We start from the raw sequence: 16,709 nt of genomic DNA, 5'->3' as shown, positions 1-16,709 counted from the left end.
CGCTAGATCAGATCCATTATCCATCAAGACACCTCCTTTGATCATTTGTCAGTTACTAGTGCCACGTTGTTACAATACCATGCTGACTTAAAAATCCAGGAGTATCAAGGCTTTCTAGAAATTTACCTGAAGAAGAAAGTCTGCTTATATTAGACCCAAAGCTTTCTGGGAATATATTTTGTCTTGCTTCTCCCATACCCAGGACTTTTGTTCCCATTTGGAAGCCAAGGTGCTTGATTCCCAATTCCTCCCTTTGTTCTTCATTTCAGCACAAAAGATATTCATTCCTTATTAATTTAAATGCCTATACAGTATTCTACTCTCCTTCTCAATCTTCTCTAGGTAGATTGTTCTCCTTTTGGATGAACAAAAGGCTTCATGGAAAAGAAGCCAGCTTGCCAAGTTAGGGAAACACAGAAGGAAGTATACATTATAATATCTAAGGCACCACTGATTATAACATGTGCCATTATTTTATATGCCTTTGCAACGAAAACATATTGTCATTTAAACTATTGACACACCAATCATTTTAAGACATATTTCATTTCATAAATGATAAAACATCTGCATCTGAGAATCTATGAAATATGTAGTATTTCAAAAATATATAACCACTTCAAACCCCTAACTTTATGGGGAGGAGGCTACTATTTTCCCATCTATTATTGTTTCTTTATAATTGTACATAATGGTGGGACTCGATACATATTCCTACATAAATACAACATAATAATATAATTTTGCCATATTGTTCCCCAATATTTCCCTTTTTTCCCCTTCTTCCTTTAAGAGGGAAAAATTTTTAAAGAAAATGTGCAACAGAGTCTTTTTACCATAAGACTTTAAGGAACAGTTCTGCAACTGGACTTGAGATTTAGCAATGAGCTTCCCACAAATCAATTCAAAAAGGTAATCTGTCTTTCATCATGGATAGAAATCTTTCTATACATTTTCTCTTAGCTGTTTCCAACAAGCTCTCCATTTATAGTATCTGCACATAATTTTTAAATCTATAAGATTAGCCTTGATCATCTTCTCTAAGCTTTGTTTCTTCCTCTCAGATTGTCAAGAGTTAAATAAACAGCCCATGTGCACATTGTACAAATTAATAGAAAAAAATACAGATCCTCTCCCCATCTGTCCTCTTCAATTATTTTAATATTCCATAGCCAGTGCTAAACCTTGGGGCACTCTTGTTCTGCTCCATCTCATTTGCTCCCATACCCAATCTGTTGGTAAAGTCTATGAATTCTACCCTTCCTGTCTTGGAAACTTCCCTTTCTTCTCCCTTACAACTTTTCTCATTCCTTAACATTTAGAATTTTAAGCTTCCTATTCAATTTCTTTTTCCTTCAAATCCCTTCTACACACAGATTAATCTCCCCAAATGACAACTCTAATCTTATTACTGTTCTGATGGTAAATATGGAATTCCTATCCACTCCCTGAAGAATAATGTTAGAATTACTGAAAACAGTATTCAGTTTCTAGCCCCAACCTGCCATTCACAAAGCTAATCTGAATTTATCTTATTCTCTGTTCATAAACACATAGCACACATTTTTTTCTAGCTACATTCTATAATAATATTCCATCAATCCTTTAAAAGTAACTTCCAGGGCAGGATATAGCTCAGGGGTTAGAGCACTTGCCTAGCATGTGCAAGGCCCTGGGTTCTATCCCTAGCTCTGAAAATAATAAATAAATAAGCAAGCCACCTCCACAAAGCCATAAATGTCTCTTATTCTCCCAAGCAAGAAATAACCTATTATTATATTATTATTATAAATAACCTATGATGCATCTATTTATACTTTTCAAAGTATAGTATTTGAGTATGAGATCTTTTTCAGCATTCTAGATAAATTCTCTCTTCGGGCTTTTTCCATTTGTTTTTCAAAGAACAACCAGTTGATAACCATCAAAGGACTGCTTAAATTATTTTCTGTGAGGTAAAATTTAGAATTTGTGATGGTGTAGCCTCTTAGGCAGGAAGTAGTTTGGAAAACCTGAATGAAAGTCTAAAATAAGCTTCTTGTAATGTGTCTTCTCAATTCCAAGAAAACAATTTTTCTTCACTCCATTATTATCCTTTTAAAATAGTCTTAACTATCACTAAGGACACTGGGCACAAACAGCTGAAAATCATCAACATTAAGCGTGATCCTTAACAACAGAGAGGGAACACCCACCGTGTTTAGGATGTCTTAGGGATGCCTCATTTCAAACACTAAATAACTCCTCATTCTTCATCACTCTGGTAGTCTCTCGTAGGTCTACACTTTTTTAACCTTTCCTTGATGCTTGATGTTTAACAAAATCCCAAGCACACAGCTTAATAATTGCATCTTTAATGTCATAATAAAGCTGAGATGATACCTCTAGGATGAATATTTATGAACCATCTTCTTTAATAATATTTCATGTAAAGCTTTCTGCTCCATAGGTTAGAATAATGAAAAAATAACAGAAGAGGGAGCAAGGAAATGGTTTAAAATACCATCATTGCTTTTACATTAAAATAATAAATAGGTACTTATCTCAATAAATGATACAAGCTCTTCCACTCTTCTCCTCTCTGGAAGTGACTTTCTTGGAAATGCAGAGTGAGGGACAGTCCCTGATTTGATTCATCCTGGAATATTTTGAATCTCTAGCATAACATGATAAAAATTTGGAAAAAAATTTTCAAAGCAGGCAAATTTAAAACTAGATACATAATTATTTACATTATGACCCAAAGCTTTGAGTAAATTAGAATATACCAAAAACAAAAGGGACAATTTGACTATCAGTCTTATCTGAACTTTGATATCACATAATGTGAATGAAGAAATATTATACCAAATATTATATCAGAATGCTCACTGATAACCCTTTTCAACAATGTGTTTTAGTGATCTCAAGATTCACACATAACTTTTTACACTTATATTTTGCTTTTCCTTAAGAAAAAAACTTGGTATTTTTATTAAGTTCTGGTGTTCTTAAGAGCATATTTATCTCTGGAAGCTGGAGCTCTTTACTACCTTAACTAGCAGTATATGAATGGATATATCAGACGTGTCTTCTGCATTGAATTTGCTTCATTTAGTCATTCATTAAATACTTATTAGGAGCTCACTATTGGCCTCTCTACTTCAACTTGCTTTTGACTGGTAATTCACTGTTTTAAAAAAATATCTGCAATTGTAGCATTACATCATGCCCATCATATAGATGGATTATATCAATGTCCCATGTTTTCTTGCCTTCCTGTTCCAAAATTTCTGATGTCGCCTTGCTGCACTGACTCTGAACTTGACCATATAATTTACTTTGGCCAATGGGAAAACAGCAAACTGGACACAGAGAAACATTTTTGTTTCTTCCCTTTGGATCTTTGCTGCCACAGCCATAAGAAAAGTGAAGACTGGCCTGCTGGCAGATACAGGAGATCTGTGGAGAGTTGAGTCATCTCATCCATCTTACCAGCAGTCAGCTGATGCATGAGCACAGAGCTGAGACCAGCCAATTCTTTCCTAGACTAGAAACCATTCAGCCAGTCTATAAAATCATGACATAATAGAAGTATGTTGATTTGTACCTCTGAGTTGCAGGATTTTTGTTTGTTATTCAGCAATAACTAACTAATAAAACTAAGCCCTGAGAATATGAAGATGATAAAATACCCTTCTCTCAGAGTCCCAAAGACTACACTTAAAAAACAGCCACTGAAATTACTGATATAAGTTGGACATGATTTTTGTCTCCCATTGAGTGTGGCTAGATTACAAAGCCTCATATTCAGTGCCTCTTGCATCTAATCATGCCCAGGTCTGTTTCCTTTCATAACCTTCTGAGAGTCTGTTGTCTTTTTCCTCTAATATGAACTGCTGATACTTCCAACTAACTTTGTCATTTGATAAACACCTCCAACTTCAATTTCTCAACCTCCCTCACCATTTGGGTTTTTTTTCCCATATTTTGTTTTTAAACCTTCTTTCTCCTTCCTTTGGGCTCCTGGGTCAATCAAATTACATGTAAACAGTTGTGGCTGATAATATTAATTAATTGGTTTGGGAAATTTTTCTTTTCTGTTGAGGACTGAATCCAGAACTTCATGCATGCTCAGCATGCACTCTCCCTTGTAGCTACATGCACAGCCTGTATTTATTTGAGTCATGGGTCCCAAACTAATATTGCCCCCAAAATGAAGGCATTCAGATAAATGGGAAATTACTGACTTTGTCCAATTGCATAAAGCACAGAACATAGGCTTTGTTTTAATTGCCTGGTGATGAAAATAGGTGGTGTTGAGAAGTTATACTGATTTTTAAACATTTTAAAATATAGAGCATATAATCTGATTCAAATGTATCAAGGTCAAGATCATTATACTGTCATGTGTAACTAATTAAAACAAATTTTAAAAATTTAAAAAATATAGCGGCATATATTAGGTAGTAGTAGGACAAACATTCAATAATGATACCAAATAATATATGCTGAAATAAAATTTAGCAAGTATATTTTTGAGGCTGGCAAATCTATTAAGCTAAATGTCTACTTGTTAAGTCCCAGAAATTCCACTTCAAAAAAGAAAGAAGTGCATGTGTTCATTTCATTCGTAACCATAAACTCAAAAGTGCACCAAAAGAGGAGTGGATCAATACAATAAAATATTACCTACAACAATGAGACATGCAAAAGTGGTTACCTTTTGATTCCAAGCATTGTAAAGACCAAGAACAGGAAATGATGGACTGAGGATTAGAGCTCAGTAGTAGACCTATTTTCTATCATGTGCCAGGCCCTGGGTTCAATCCCTAGCACTGCATAAAAGGAAAGGGAAGGAGAGGCAAAGCAGGGCAAGGCTAATCCTGGAGGAGGTCAAAATAGAGGTAACCTCCCACAGAAACTTCTGAGACAATGGAAATGGTCTATAGAAATAGCTCTCGCTGTGTGTACCAAGGACCCCTTGGTAGAAATTATGTTCCCAAGAGCCTAAGAGAGGATGTCTGAGATCCTCCTGTTTCCAAATCTATCTCCATGGGAGACCAGGTTTTCTTCATTTACTTCAATGAAAATAGTATAATAGCAGACTAAAAAAGATAAAGATATCAGAACTCAGATGACTTCTATGGGACATTAGAGAGACTTGCAAAGATGTAAAACCAAGCCCTCATCTTGACAATTTTTAGAAAAAAAAATATAAATAAATATATATATATATATATGTGTGTGTGTGTGTGTGTGTGAGTGAGTGTGTGTGTGTACTGGGGATTGAATTCAGGGGCACTTGACCACTGAGCCACATCCCCAGCCCTATTTTCTATTTGGTATATTATTTTAGACACAGGGTATCACAGAGTTGCTTAGTGCCTCACTTTTGTTGAGGCTAGCTTTGAACTTGCAATCCTCCTATCTCAGCCTCCCGAGCTGTAATATAGTATTTTTAAATAAAATATACTAGTTTAGTTATACACTAGTTACATGTTAACATGTGATGGGCTTACTATTGTTATTTTTAGTGCACTGATATAAATATTTGGAAACTTTTTCAATTTCTTTTTTAAACTTACTAATATTTATAGATATAATCCATATCAGCTAAAGTACCAACTTCCTTAAAAGTGAAAGAGTGTGAAGGTATCCTGAAACCAAAGATTTTGAGAACTGAATTGGGTGGAGGTTACACAGGTGTTTCCACAGGCAGACTCTGATCAAGGAATAAACTTGAGATTCATATTATTGATTGCATGTATATATCATGATTAAAACCATGTCTTAAAATACATAAGAAAATAGATATATGCTCATAATACAAGGTAAATTGGCAAAAATTATAATTTAGTATACAAAAATACATGTACACATTCAGAAGTCGGTAGGCATTATGCAAAAATAGCAGAGCTTTCCTCTGAAGCCTGTTGCTAAGTGGGAAACAGCTAGGAACCATAATTATATAGAAGAATTTGGGGAACAAAATTAAATCATCAGGCTTTGCTCCTCTGTAGAGAGCTACTCCACCCCTCTCTTAGAAGGAAAGAACGAGAAAGCCTGTGGTAAGGGGGGTAGTCAGAGGGTTTGATGCAGAATATATTCTATTTTTTCCTCCTTTCCAACCTTTTCCATGCCGACTCTTCAAGCTAGCAACAGAAAGTGATTAGAACCAATAAAGAGAAACTAAGAGACTCTGACAAGGGATAGGAAATATCACACCCAGGGAAAAGAGCAGAAAGATCCATTTAGAAAAGATGGCAGCTGTCAGACTAAAAGAGAAACTGGAAGGTAAATTAATTGGATGTAAACAGTCCCAGGAGGATTCTGCAGTAACATGAAGTAACAGTGAAAAGTGGAAATGGGTAAAACTACAATCGGCTCAGGTAGATGGAACTTTGCATTTGGGGAGACCCGGGTGACGAGGAGCCCTCTGACTTGTTATCACACTTACCAGGGTAAAAATCCTAAGCTGTTTGTTAGCTTCGGACGTTAAGTTCACTGAATTTGAACCTTCTATCACTATAATGGGCATGATGCCTCATAGGGCTGCTGTGAGATTTGAAATGGGCTTTTGAATACAAAGACCATACCGTTCCAGGCATATCCTAAGTGTTTGATGAGTGGTATTTTAAAGATCACTCATGACTGCACTTAATAGCTTTGTGACTAAGAATTGCTCTCCACAGTAATACATTTTCTATAGAAACCCTTTTAGGAATTTTAATATATCACTTCATTATTCTGGCATGGTCTATGAAGATGATTTAAAATTTTTGAAAGATGCATTAGGTTGATAGGTTATTAATGATTAGTCAAAAATGTTCATTTCAATAAGATGTTTAATGTTCATTCGATATCATTGGAGAAATGAACTGCACTTTTCTCAAAACATCGAGCTTTAAAAGAAGACATCATATTTTATTTACCCATTGATCAAACATTTGACTTGTATCCCAGTGAATAATGCTGCCATGACATTCATGTACAAGTTTTTGGGTGGACATGTATTTTTGTTTCTCTTGGGTATATAGGAACAGTTACGCTGGGTCATATGGTAACTCTGTGAAATTCTTTGAGGAATTGAAAGACTGTTCCCCAAAGTAGCTTCATCATTTTGCATTCCCACCAACAGTGAATGAGAATTCTAATTTCTCTGTATCTGTCTTTTGTTATTATAGCAGGCAGAGAGAGAGAGAGAGAGAGAGAGAGAGTTGTGTGTGGGTGTCTCATTGTGGGTTTTGACTTGCATCCCCCTGATGATTACTGATATTAAATCATCTTTTCTTGTGCTTATTGGCAATTAGTATACCTTTGGGGGAAAGTTTTGCCTCTTTACCACTGAGCTACATTCCCAGCCCTTTTTATTTATTTTTTTATTTTATTTTTATTTTTTTGAGACAGGGTCTAAGAAGGTTGCTGAGGCTGGACTCAAACTTGTGCTCCTCCTGCCTCATCCTCCTGAGTTCCTGGATTACAGGCATGTCTTTTTATTATTGAGTCATAGGAGATCTTATACATATTAGATAGTAGTCCTTTCTCAGACACATGCTTTGCAAGCGTTTTTCCCATTCTATGGGTTGTCTTTTCACTTTCTTGATGATGTACATTGAAGATCAAGTTTTAATTTTGTTGCGGTCCAATAAGTATGACTGTTTTCCTTTTGTCCTTGTGCTTTTGGTATTATATCTAAGAAGCCATTGCTTAACCCAAGGTCACTAAAATTTGTACTTGTTTTTTTCTAAGTTAAAATTTGAACTCCTACATTTAGATCTTTGATTAATTTTGAGTTTTTTGCATGTAATATTAAGATTCAATTCCATTCTTTTGTATACGAATAGTTGTCCCACCACCAATGTTGAAAAGACTATTTCCCCCATTGAATTGTCTTGGGACTTTTATCAAATATCAATAGATTGTAAATGTGGAGGTAAACTCACTTTCAAACTCCCAAAGTGCTCACTGGACATTGCTCAATATTATAGGTAATTTTCACCTAGCTAAATCTCTCTCCCTCCCTCTCTCTTTCTGTGTGTGTGTGTGTGTGTGTGTCTCTGTCTGTCTCTGTATCTCTCTCTTTCTGTGTGTGTGTGTGTGTGTATAAATAAGTAGGACTCATTCAAGGAAGAATAAAAGAGAAACAACTTCTGCAGAGTGAAAGGGGACCCCATAGGGGTTCCCCCATTGTCCCTTCTACATGCTCATCCATTCTCAGTAGCGTTTGACACAGTCAACCATTGCCTCATTTTTTAAATACTCTCCTTTCTTTGTCTTTCTGAAGGCACACTATTGAAGGCATATTCCAGCCCCACCTCTCCAAGGACACTCCTCTTTTTCCTTTCATGGGAGAAGGTAGATCTCAGACCTCTCCCCTCCAGGAAGTTCTCATTCCACACACTTTTCCTAATTCCACCCTTCTCAGAACCGGAGGCAGAACTTATGACCCAGATCACATCTATTAGCAATCAGTTCTCCAAGTATCTTTTAATCTTAACCTTTGCAAGTTTCATCACCCCATTTAGATGGTAAATTCTTACTGTATTTGTCTTCTAGTGCTGCATGACAAATGACCACAGATTTATCACAAACTCATTCATTATCTCACAGTTCTGTAGGTCAGAATTTTAGGCACAGCATGGCTGGATTCTCTGCTTGGGATCTATAAGACTGAAATGATGCTGTCTATAGGGCAGGAGTACAGCTTTGTTCCTAGAAGCTGGCCACATGGTCTTCTATCATAACTCATTCAAACAGCTCTTCTTCACATCAGAGCTGTTTGATTTTTCAAGGTCAGCAGCAGAATTGTTTTACTACTTCTTTCACGAAATGTCCAGTTTATTTTAAGTATTTACCTGATTAGGTTTGGCCTGTCCAAGATAACCTTCTTTTTGTTTAACTCAAAAATTCCCTTAGCTCCATTACATAATATTACCTAATCATGGAAATAAAATCCATCATTTTCACAGCCTTGCTTACACCCAATGGAAGGGAATTATACAAGAGCACATGTAAAAGGGACAGGAATACTGGAGCCATTTTAAATTTTTGCTCACACATATGCACACATGATGCTGCCATGGCTTCCAAATGTTAAAGTTAAGTCCAACTTGTTTACAGTTTTTATCAAACTTTTTCATTTAATCTCCATATAACAGACAAGTCAAGAACATTATCACCATTATACAGATGTTGAATCCAAGGTCAAACAACAACATGGCAAGAGATAAAAGATAAATATCCCATTAATTCTGTAGTCTCCAAATCTATTTTCTGTACAAAACCACCACACTGTGACAGAGATCATCATATCTTATACCTAAAAGCCATGATCACAATGCCTGACATTTTGCAATTACAATTAATACAGAGCATTGCTAAAGACACAATGTCATTTAATTGTCATGGCAACCTATTAGTGTGGGTTTTATCATTTCTTCTTCAAATAAGGGAATGATTGAGTGAGTCCCACAGCACAGCACTTAGCACAGTGAAGAACAAATAATAAGCTCACTGCTTTTGGTGCTATCATGAATTAATTTTATGTATACTACCACATCAGGAAATGCAAAGGGATATTATCCATGCCCTTGGAGGATTTATTTGTTGATAGTACATCAGAACTTGATAAATCCCATGTGTTCCCAACATTAATTAGGTTTGGTTTAAATAATACCAATCAAAAAGGAGCATAGCAGGATAATAAAATCTAAACAGGACTTTGCTTTTGAAATAAGCTATGGCCCATTGGCCAAATCCAGTCTGTCACCTACTTATGTATGGTCTATGAACTAAGACTGTTTTTTGTATTTCTACTTGGTTGGGAAAAATTAAATATATTTTGTGGCTCATGAAAAATTAGATGGAATTCATATTTCAGAGTCCATAAATAAACTTTTGTTGAAATGCAGCCACACTCATCCACTTATGTGTGACCTCTGGTTGCTGTCGTAACAGCAGGGTTAAATAGTTACGACAGAAACTCTAAGATCTGTAAAGTCTAAAATATTTACTATCTTGTCCTATATGAAGAAAGCCTGCCAACTCTTGGTCTAGCCCACATAAAGAGGAGGAATAAAAAAATAAATGGATGGAGGTTAAGTAGTACAGTGGCGAGATCCCAGGTCTCTAGCTTTTGGAGAAACGAAGCAAAAAAAAGGGTCCTTGAAGCCCTAAAGGCCATAGGCTTTCTGAAATCCAGGGCCCACACAGTGGCCGAATCTCAAATAGGAAGGCATTCTGACTCCTTGTAAGGGTTGTTTCCTTCTTTTACAAGCCTTTAAAGAAGGAAGGAAGCTCCCAAGAGAGAAGGCTGCCTTGGACTTGAAGTTCATGTACATCTTGACTTGGACTAATGGGCAGAACTGAGATGTGTATGTCTCCCTCACTCCCCAGTGTTTCACAAGCCCTAGTGCTATTGTATAGTTCTGAAGAAGAAGACAATTGGACAATGCTGGGAAATGATCCCAGGTAACATGGTGAGGAGCTGGAGGTTGGAATGAAAAAATGAAGGTATAATTATGGAGCATGTTTGTTATTGCTGAGGGCTACATCCCAATAGGGTCTCTGTGAGGGATAGTGTATCACACACCTCAGAATTGTCCTACCAGTGTTGAAAGCACAAGGTAGTTATCCCCCAACTCCCTCTGAACATTTGATGAGGCTTATTCTTTTTTTTTTTAAATTTTTTATTGTTGGCTGTTCAAAACATTACATAGTTCTTGATATATCATATTTCACACTTTGATTCAAGTGGGTTATGAGCTCCCATTTTTACCCCATATTTGATGAGGCTTATTCTTGAGGGTAGTAAATCCTACCACTTCTAACCTACTCCTGGTGGGCCAAGCAAGCTCCTGGGGCCAGAAAAAGCCCTCAGGAAGAGAGTGCAAGTGCTTGGGACGGGGAAACCACAGGCATGACCAGGATAGTACACTAAAGCTACATGTGTCTGAGGCAGCGAGAAGGTCTGCTGCATGGGCTTCCCTTTAACTTTGGAAAGTTAGTGGCATTGGGAGAAGACATTCAGATTAGACTTATTTTGCTTTAAAAAATAAATAAATGATACTTCTCGTTTCCAGAATGTGTCAAATGTCTAGGTACATGTCCTAGATGGCAGGCTCCTCCATCTCAGGCAAAAAGATAAATCTTAAAGTTTTCATAATGAATAATTCAAGCAGGGGAAAAAATAGCACTATTCATTAATAACATTCTCTTTCACTGCCCATCCTCTGATAGGGAGATTATTGGCAAGAAATGTACACCACAACAGCAACAAAAGTCCTGAATAAGCAACAAAAAGTTACTCTTGAGTGATCAAAATTGATGGCCAAAATCAGCCAGAGCTAATTAGCCCTGGAGCCTTATTTCCCATTGTAAAGATTTTACCAAATAGGACAGAAAATATGAAAGATGCACAGATGCTATCATATATGCCATATTTTACTAAGAACAAAACCTCTAGTGACTGAGTTATGGGTTCTGGTTAATTTTGTTTTATGATTTAAAAAAAAAAAACTGATGACAGTATTTCCTGTTGAAATGGAATCCGGCCAGCCTTCCAGATTTCAAAGGGTTTATAATGGAAGAAACAACACATAAGTGGGTCATGAACAATCTTGTCCATTAGTCATCCAAGTCCACTAGATACTCATGCTAGGTGCCAAGAAATCTATGAGACTCTGTCTCAAAAGCAATGTGCTTTTCTAAATTTACTTCTCAATGTGAAAATCTAATATTTAGGTTCACTAATATTTTGTATTTTTTAATGAGAAAGGGGGCTCTGTTCAAAAGAGCAAAGCAAAACAGCACAACCCTACCTTGAGGTATTAAGAAGCATCTCGAGTAAATAGACTCACCAATTTATACACTCATCAGTATCCTACTTATTGATCTTCAAATACTCACAGCTACCATTAACTATCTAAAAAGTATTTCAAACTTAACTTGCTGAAAATAGAATTCCTGGGGTTTTGCCCATGATTTTATATTTTAGATATGAATGGTATTACCATCTTCCCAACCTCAGGTTAAAATTCTAAGAATAATCTCTGATTACTTGCTTTCTTTTACCTCCTTAGTGTAATAAGTAAGTAACCACTATTGGCTTTTCCTCTAAAATAGTTTCTGGATTAGAACCTCTTTGTAACATTCCTGTGATAACTGCTGACTGTAGCCACTGTTTTCTCCCACTTTGACTATTATAATAGTCTCTTGGTTGCTTTTTTATCCACTCTTGAGCCCCTATAACACTTTCTTACACACCAAATGATGTTACTTGTCTACTTAAAACCCTGTAATGCTCTGCATTAAAAATAAAAGCTAGAGAGCCTACAGCAAATCTTTACCAAAAGCACATCAGATAGAGCATTAATCTCTAGGATATATAAAGCACTCAAAAACTTTAACACCAAAAAAACAAATAACCCAATCTATAAATGGGCCAAGGAACTGAACAGACACTTATTAGAAGAGGATATACATTCAATCAGCAAACATGAAAAAAATGTTCAACTTCTCTAGCAATTCAAGAAATGCAAATCAAAACTACTCTAAGATTTCATCTCACTCCAGTCAGAATGGCAGCTATCAAGAATACAAACAACAATAAATGTTGGTGAGGATGTGGCGGGGGGGAGGCACACTCATACATTGCTGGTGGGACTGCAAATTGGTGCAGCCAATCTAGAAAGCAGTATGAAGATTCCTTGGAAAACTTGGAATGGAACCACCACTTGACCCAATTATCCTACTCCTCAGTTTTTACTCAAAGAACTTAAAATAGCATACTATAGGGACACAGCCACATCAATGTTTATAGCAGCTCAATTCACAATAGCTAAATTATGGAACCATCCTAGATGCCCTTTAGTAGATGAATGGATAGGAACACTTTGGTATGTATACACAATGGAACATTACCCAGCATTAAAAGAGAATAAAATCATGGCATTTTCAGGTAAATGGATGGAGTTGGAGAATATAATGCTAAGTGAAGCAAGCCAATCCCAAAAAAACAAAGCTGAATGTTTTCTTTGATAAAGGATGCTGACTCATAACTGCGATTGGGGAGATGGAGAGCATGGGAGGCATGGAGGAACTTTAGATAGGGCAAAAGGGAGGGAGGGGAAGGGAGAGGGCAAGGGGGTAGGAATGATGGTGGAATGAGTTAGACATCACTACCCTAAGTACATGTATAAGACATGAATTGTGTGAAAATACTCTGCGTACAATCAGTGTCTTGAAAAATTGTGATCTATATGAGTAATATGAAATGAATTGCATTCTGCCATCATGTATAACAAATTAGAATAAATAAAAATAAAAGCTAGACTTTTTTCCTGAGCTTTTTACATGATCTGGCTCTTAATATTTCAGTTATCTATTGTTACCAACTATCTCAAAACCTAGGGTTGGAAACAGTGACATTTATGGTTTCTATGCTCTGGGTTGACTGGACTCAGCTGGCCAGCTCTTCTGCTCCATTTGATGTGGGTTGGAGTCACTTGTATGACTGCATTTGGTGGTAGAATTGCATCTGCTTGGGTACCCAGCTGGGGCTAGAATGTCTAACATGGCTTTACTACATGTTTGGTGCCTCAGACAAGATGACTGCCTGTGTCACTCCTTCTCCACATAGCCTCTTAATATTTAATGGTCAAGTTCAAGCTTCTTTGATTAGAAGCTGAATCTCAAGAAGACAGTAAAGGAAGCTGCTAAGAGCCTTAAAGCCAAGGCCAAACACAAAGCATCATATCCACTATATTGTGTGGGTCTATTCTGCTGGGCAAAGCAAGTCACAAGATAAACCCAGTCTCAAGAGGAGAGAAAACAGATCTGTCTCTTGATAGAAGAGGAATATTAAAGTACAGGAAAGGGAGGAATTTGGACCAACCATCTTTATAATAACTTTCTATAACCTACCTATTCCTCCAATCTACTCTGATATCACTCTGCCCTTAAATCACCCTTCCTGTGCCACACTGGACATCTTTGCCATTCTAGAAAATGCTGAGATAGAGACTGCTAGCATTTCCCCCCAATATCCTGCTCATCTTCTTCCAGAACAGACCTTCTGAATTTCAGGTAGGCTCATGAATTCCCAGAATAAATTTCCCAGGCTTCCTTGAAACCAGGTTTGGCCTTGTAATGAAATTCTGAGCAATGGCATCTCAAGAGAAGGGTTCAGTGGAAACATCAGTAAACCTTCCTTAAAAGTCCCAAGTTGTCTCTCCACTGACCCGTTTCTTATATGCCGTGTGTTCCTGTGTGCTACTTGAACCACAGGGGTAATGGAGGGTGAACGCTTTGCCACGATGAGGAAGCCTGAGTCTCTGAAAACATGGGGCTACCTATTTTCCCTGGAACAATGATCCCTGAGTGTTTATTTGAGAGAAGTATTCTGCCAGTTTGTTTAAGCCAGTTATTTTGATATTTTCATCTTTCACAGACAAATTAAATCTTTACTGATTAACATTTTCAGCCCTGGGAAAAGGAAAAGCAAAAGACTTGAGACAGGAGGACACACAGAATGTGGACAGAAAGGGATTCGAGGGATTTTAGAGCAGGCAGCTGTGAACACATTGGTTAGAGTCTTATAAGCTTGGCTTTCCCATCTGAATGAAATGGGAAACCATTGCAAAGTGTTGAGGAGAGAGTGACAAGGTCTTACATGCACTGTGGAATTAGTCTTGGTTCTGGGAGGATAGGCTTGAGGGGAAGGGCAAAGGCAGGAGTAGGAAGGTGTTTTTGTTGTTGTTTGTTTGTTTGTTTTTAATCTAGATAATGGAAACATAGAACAGAGAGAGCAATAGAGATGGTAAGAGGTGGTTAGGCCATGGATCTAGTTTGAAAGGAGAGATGGACTGGATGTGGGATGAAGGAATTGGAGAAGTCAGTGATGATCTAGAAGCTTTGGGTCTGAGCAACTGGAGTTTCCACTGATTGGAGCAAAAAAGATTGAGAAGGAGCAGAAGTATCATTGGGTGGGTATAAATAGGAAAGGGAATTATGAGAGTCATATTGGGGATACAGTATAAATTCTTCACAGAAATAGAACCAATAGAATGTGTATGTGTGTGTGTGAGTGTGTGTGTGTGTGTGTGTGTGAGAGAGAGAGAGAGAGAGAGAAATTTATCTTAAAGATTTGGCTCATGCAATTATGGAGGCTGGAAAACCCCAATTTTGCAAGCCAGGAGGCTAGAGACTAAAGAAAAAGCTGGTTTTGCATCTTGAGCTGGAAAACAGGGTAGAGATAGAATCCCTTCTTCCTCAGGAGAGCAGTCTTTCCTGTTGAGGGTTTCCAATTATTAGATAGGCCCACTCATATAAGAAAGGGCAATTGCTTTATACAAAGTCTGCTGTTAGTCATACCAAGAAATACCTTCAAGGCAACATCTAATCTGATATTTGACCAAATTTCTGAGAACCAAAGTCTACCCAAGTTGATGAAAAAATTAACCATCATGGATATGTTAAGTTCTAAATGTTCTAGTGGAGAAATTGGGTAGGCAGTTGGATATACTTGAAGCAAACATTTGGGGTCATGAACATATAGAGCTCATTTAAAGAACAAGACTGAATGAGATAACCAAATGAGTGAATGGAGGAGGCAGAGTCACTCTCGTCCCCCCAATTTTCTGGGTCTCAACTGTTGTGTGACCTGACCTATTACATATTTTCTCTTATTGAGCTTATTAGACTTGAGCCTTAATCCAGGTCTGGAGCATTCTAGACATTGATAAATTTGTTTTGGTTCTTACTGAAACACTGAAATATAAAATATGATCCTAAACATGTGAAAACTAAACCCAGGCTTGGGATATAGATCAGTGATAGAGTGTGTGCTTAGCAGGCTAAAGGCCCTGGATTCAGTTCCCAGCAAAAGAGAGAGAGAACGAGAAAGAAATTGAACCCCAACTCTGAACCAAATTCCTTAAACCCCCATATAAATTCTATAACCTAACCCCTCATTATGGACACACCTGGGTATAGCATCGCTTACCTTGCTTTCTATTACAAACAAGGTGCAGCCTTCTCTGTATATAAGTTCCCCTAATAATTTATTAAAAATAATATCTCTGGAATTTAGTGCATCTTTCTTTGGAATCTCTACCTGCCTCATCTCAGAACATTTTGTGACAATCCCTTGTGGGAACTCTCTTGTATTGATTTCAGAGCAACTCTAGCTGCACATTCTGCCTGGATGGAACAATAGAAAGAGAAGTGAGTGATATGAGGATTGGACACACATAACTGTAAGAGTTATGCAGGTGAGGAAGAACCACCCAGCACAACTGGGAAGAAGCCAGAGATCCATGAGAAACACCAGAGTTCGATGTTCCATGATGAAGAAATTATCAACTCAGCCAAAAATTCTACCCATAGGTCAAGAAAGACCTGAGAATTTATCATTGAATTTGGCAACTTGGAAACCATGAATCAATTCAGGTTCGACTAGAGAAACAGAACCAGTAAGAGATGCTTATTAAGAAATTTACTGCAAGAAATTAGTTTATGCAGTTATGAGGGATAGGTAGGTAAGTCCAAATTCCATATGACAGGACATCACAAATGGACTAGAGCTCATGGGCACAGGCTGCAACTTTTGTCCACAGGCAATTTTTTTTTTCTTCCTCAGACTATCCTCAGCTCTGCTCTTAAGATCTTCAAGTGATTAGATGAGACACAAGAGATAATTTAAAATATCTTCCCCTGAACATCATGTT

This window comes from Marmota flaviventris, chromosome 2, assembly GCF_047511675.1.
Source record: "Marmota flaviventris isolate mMarFla1 chromosome 2, mMarFla1.hap1, whole genome shotgun sequence".
NCBI lineage: Eukaryota > Metazoa > Chordata > Mammalia > Rodentia > Sciuridae > Marmota > Marmota flaviventris.
This window is presented reverse-complemented; position numbering follows the sequence as displayed.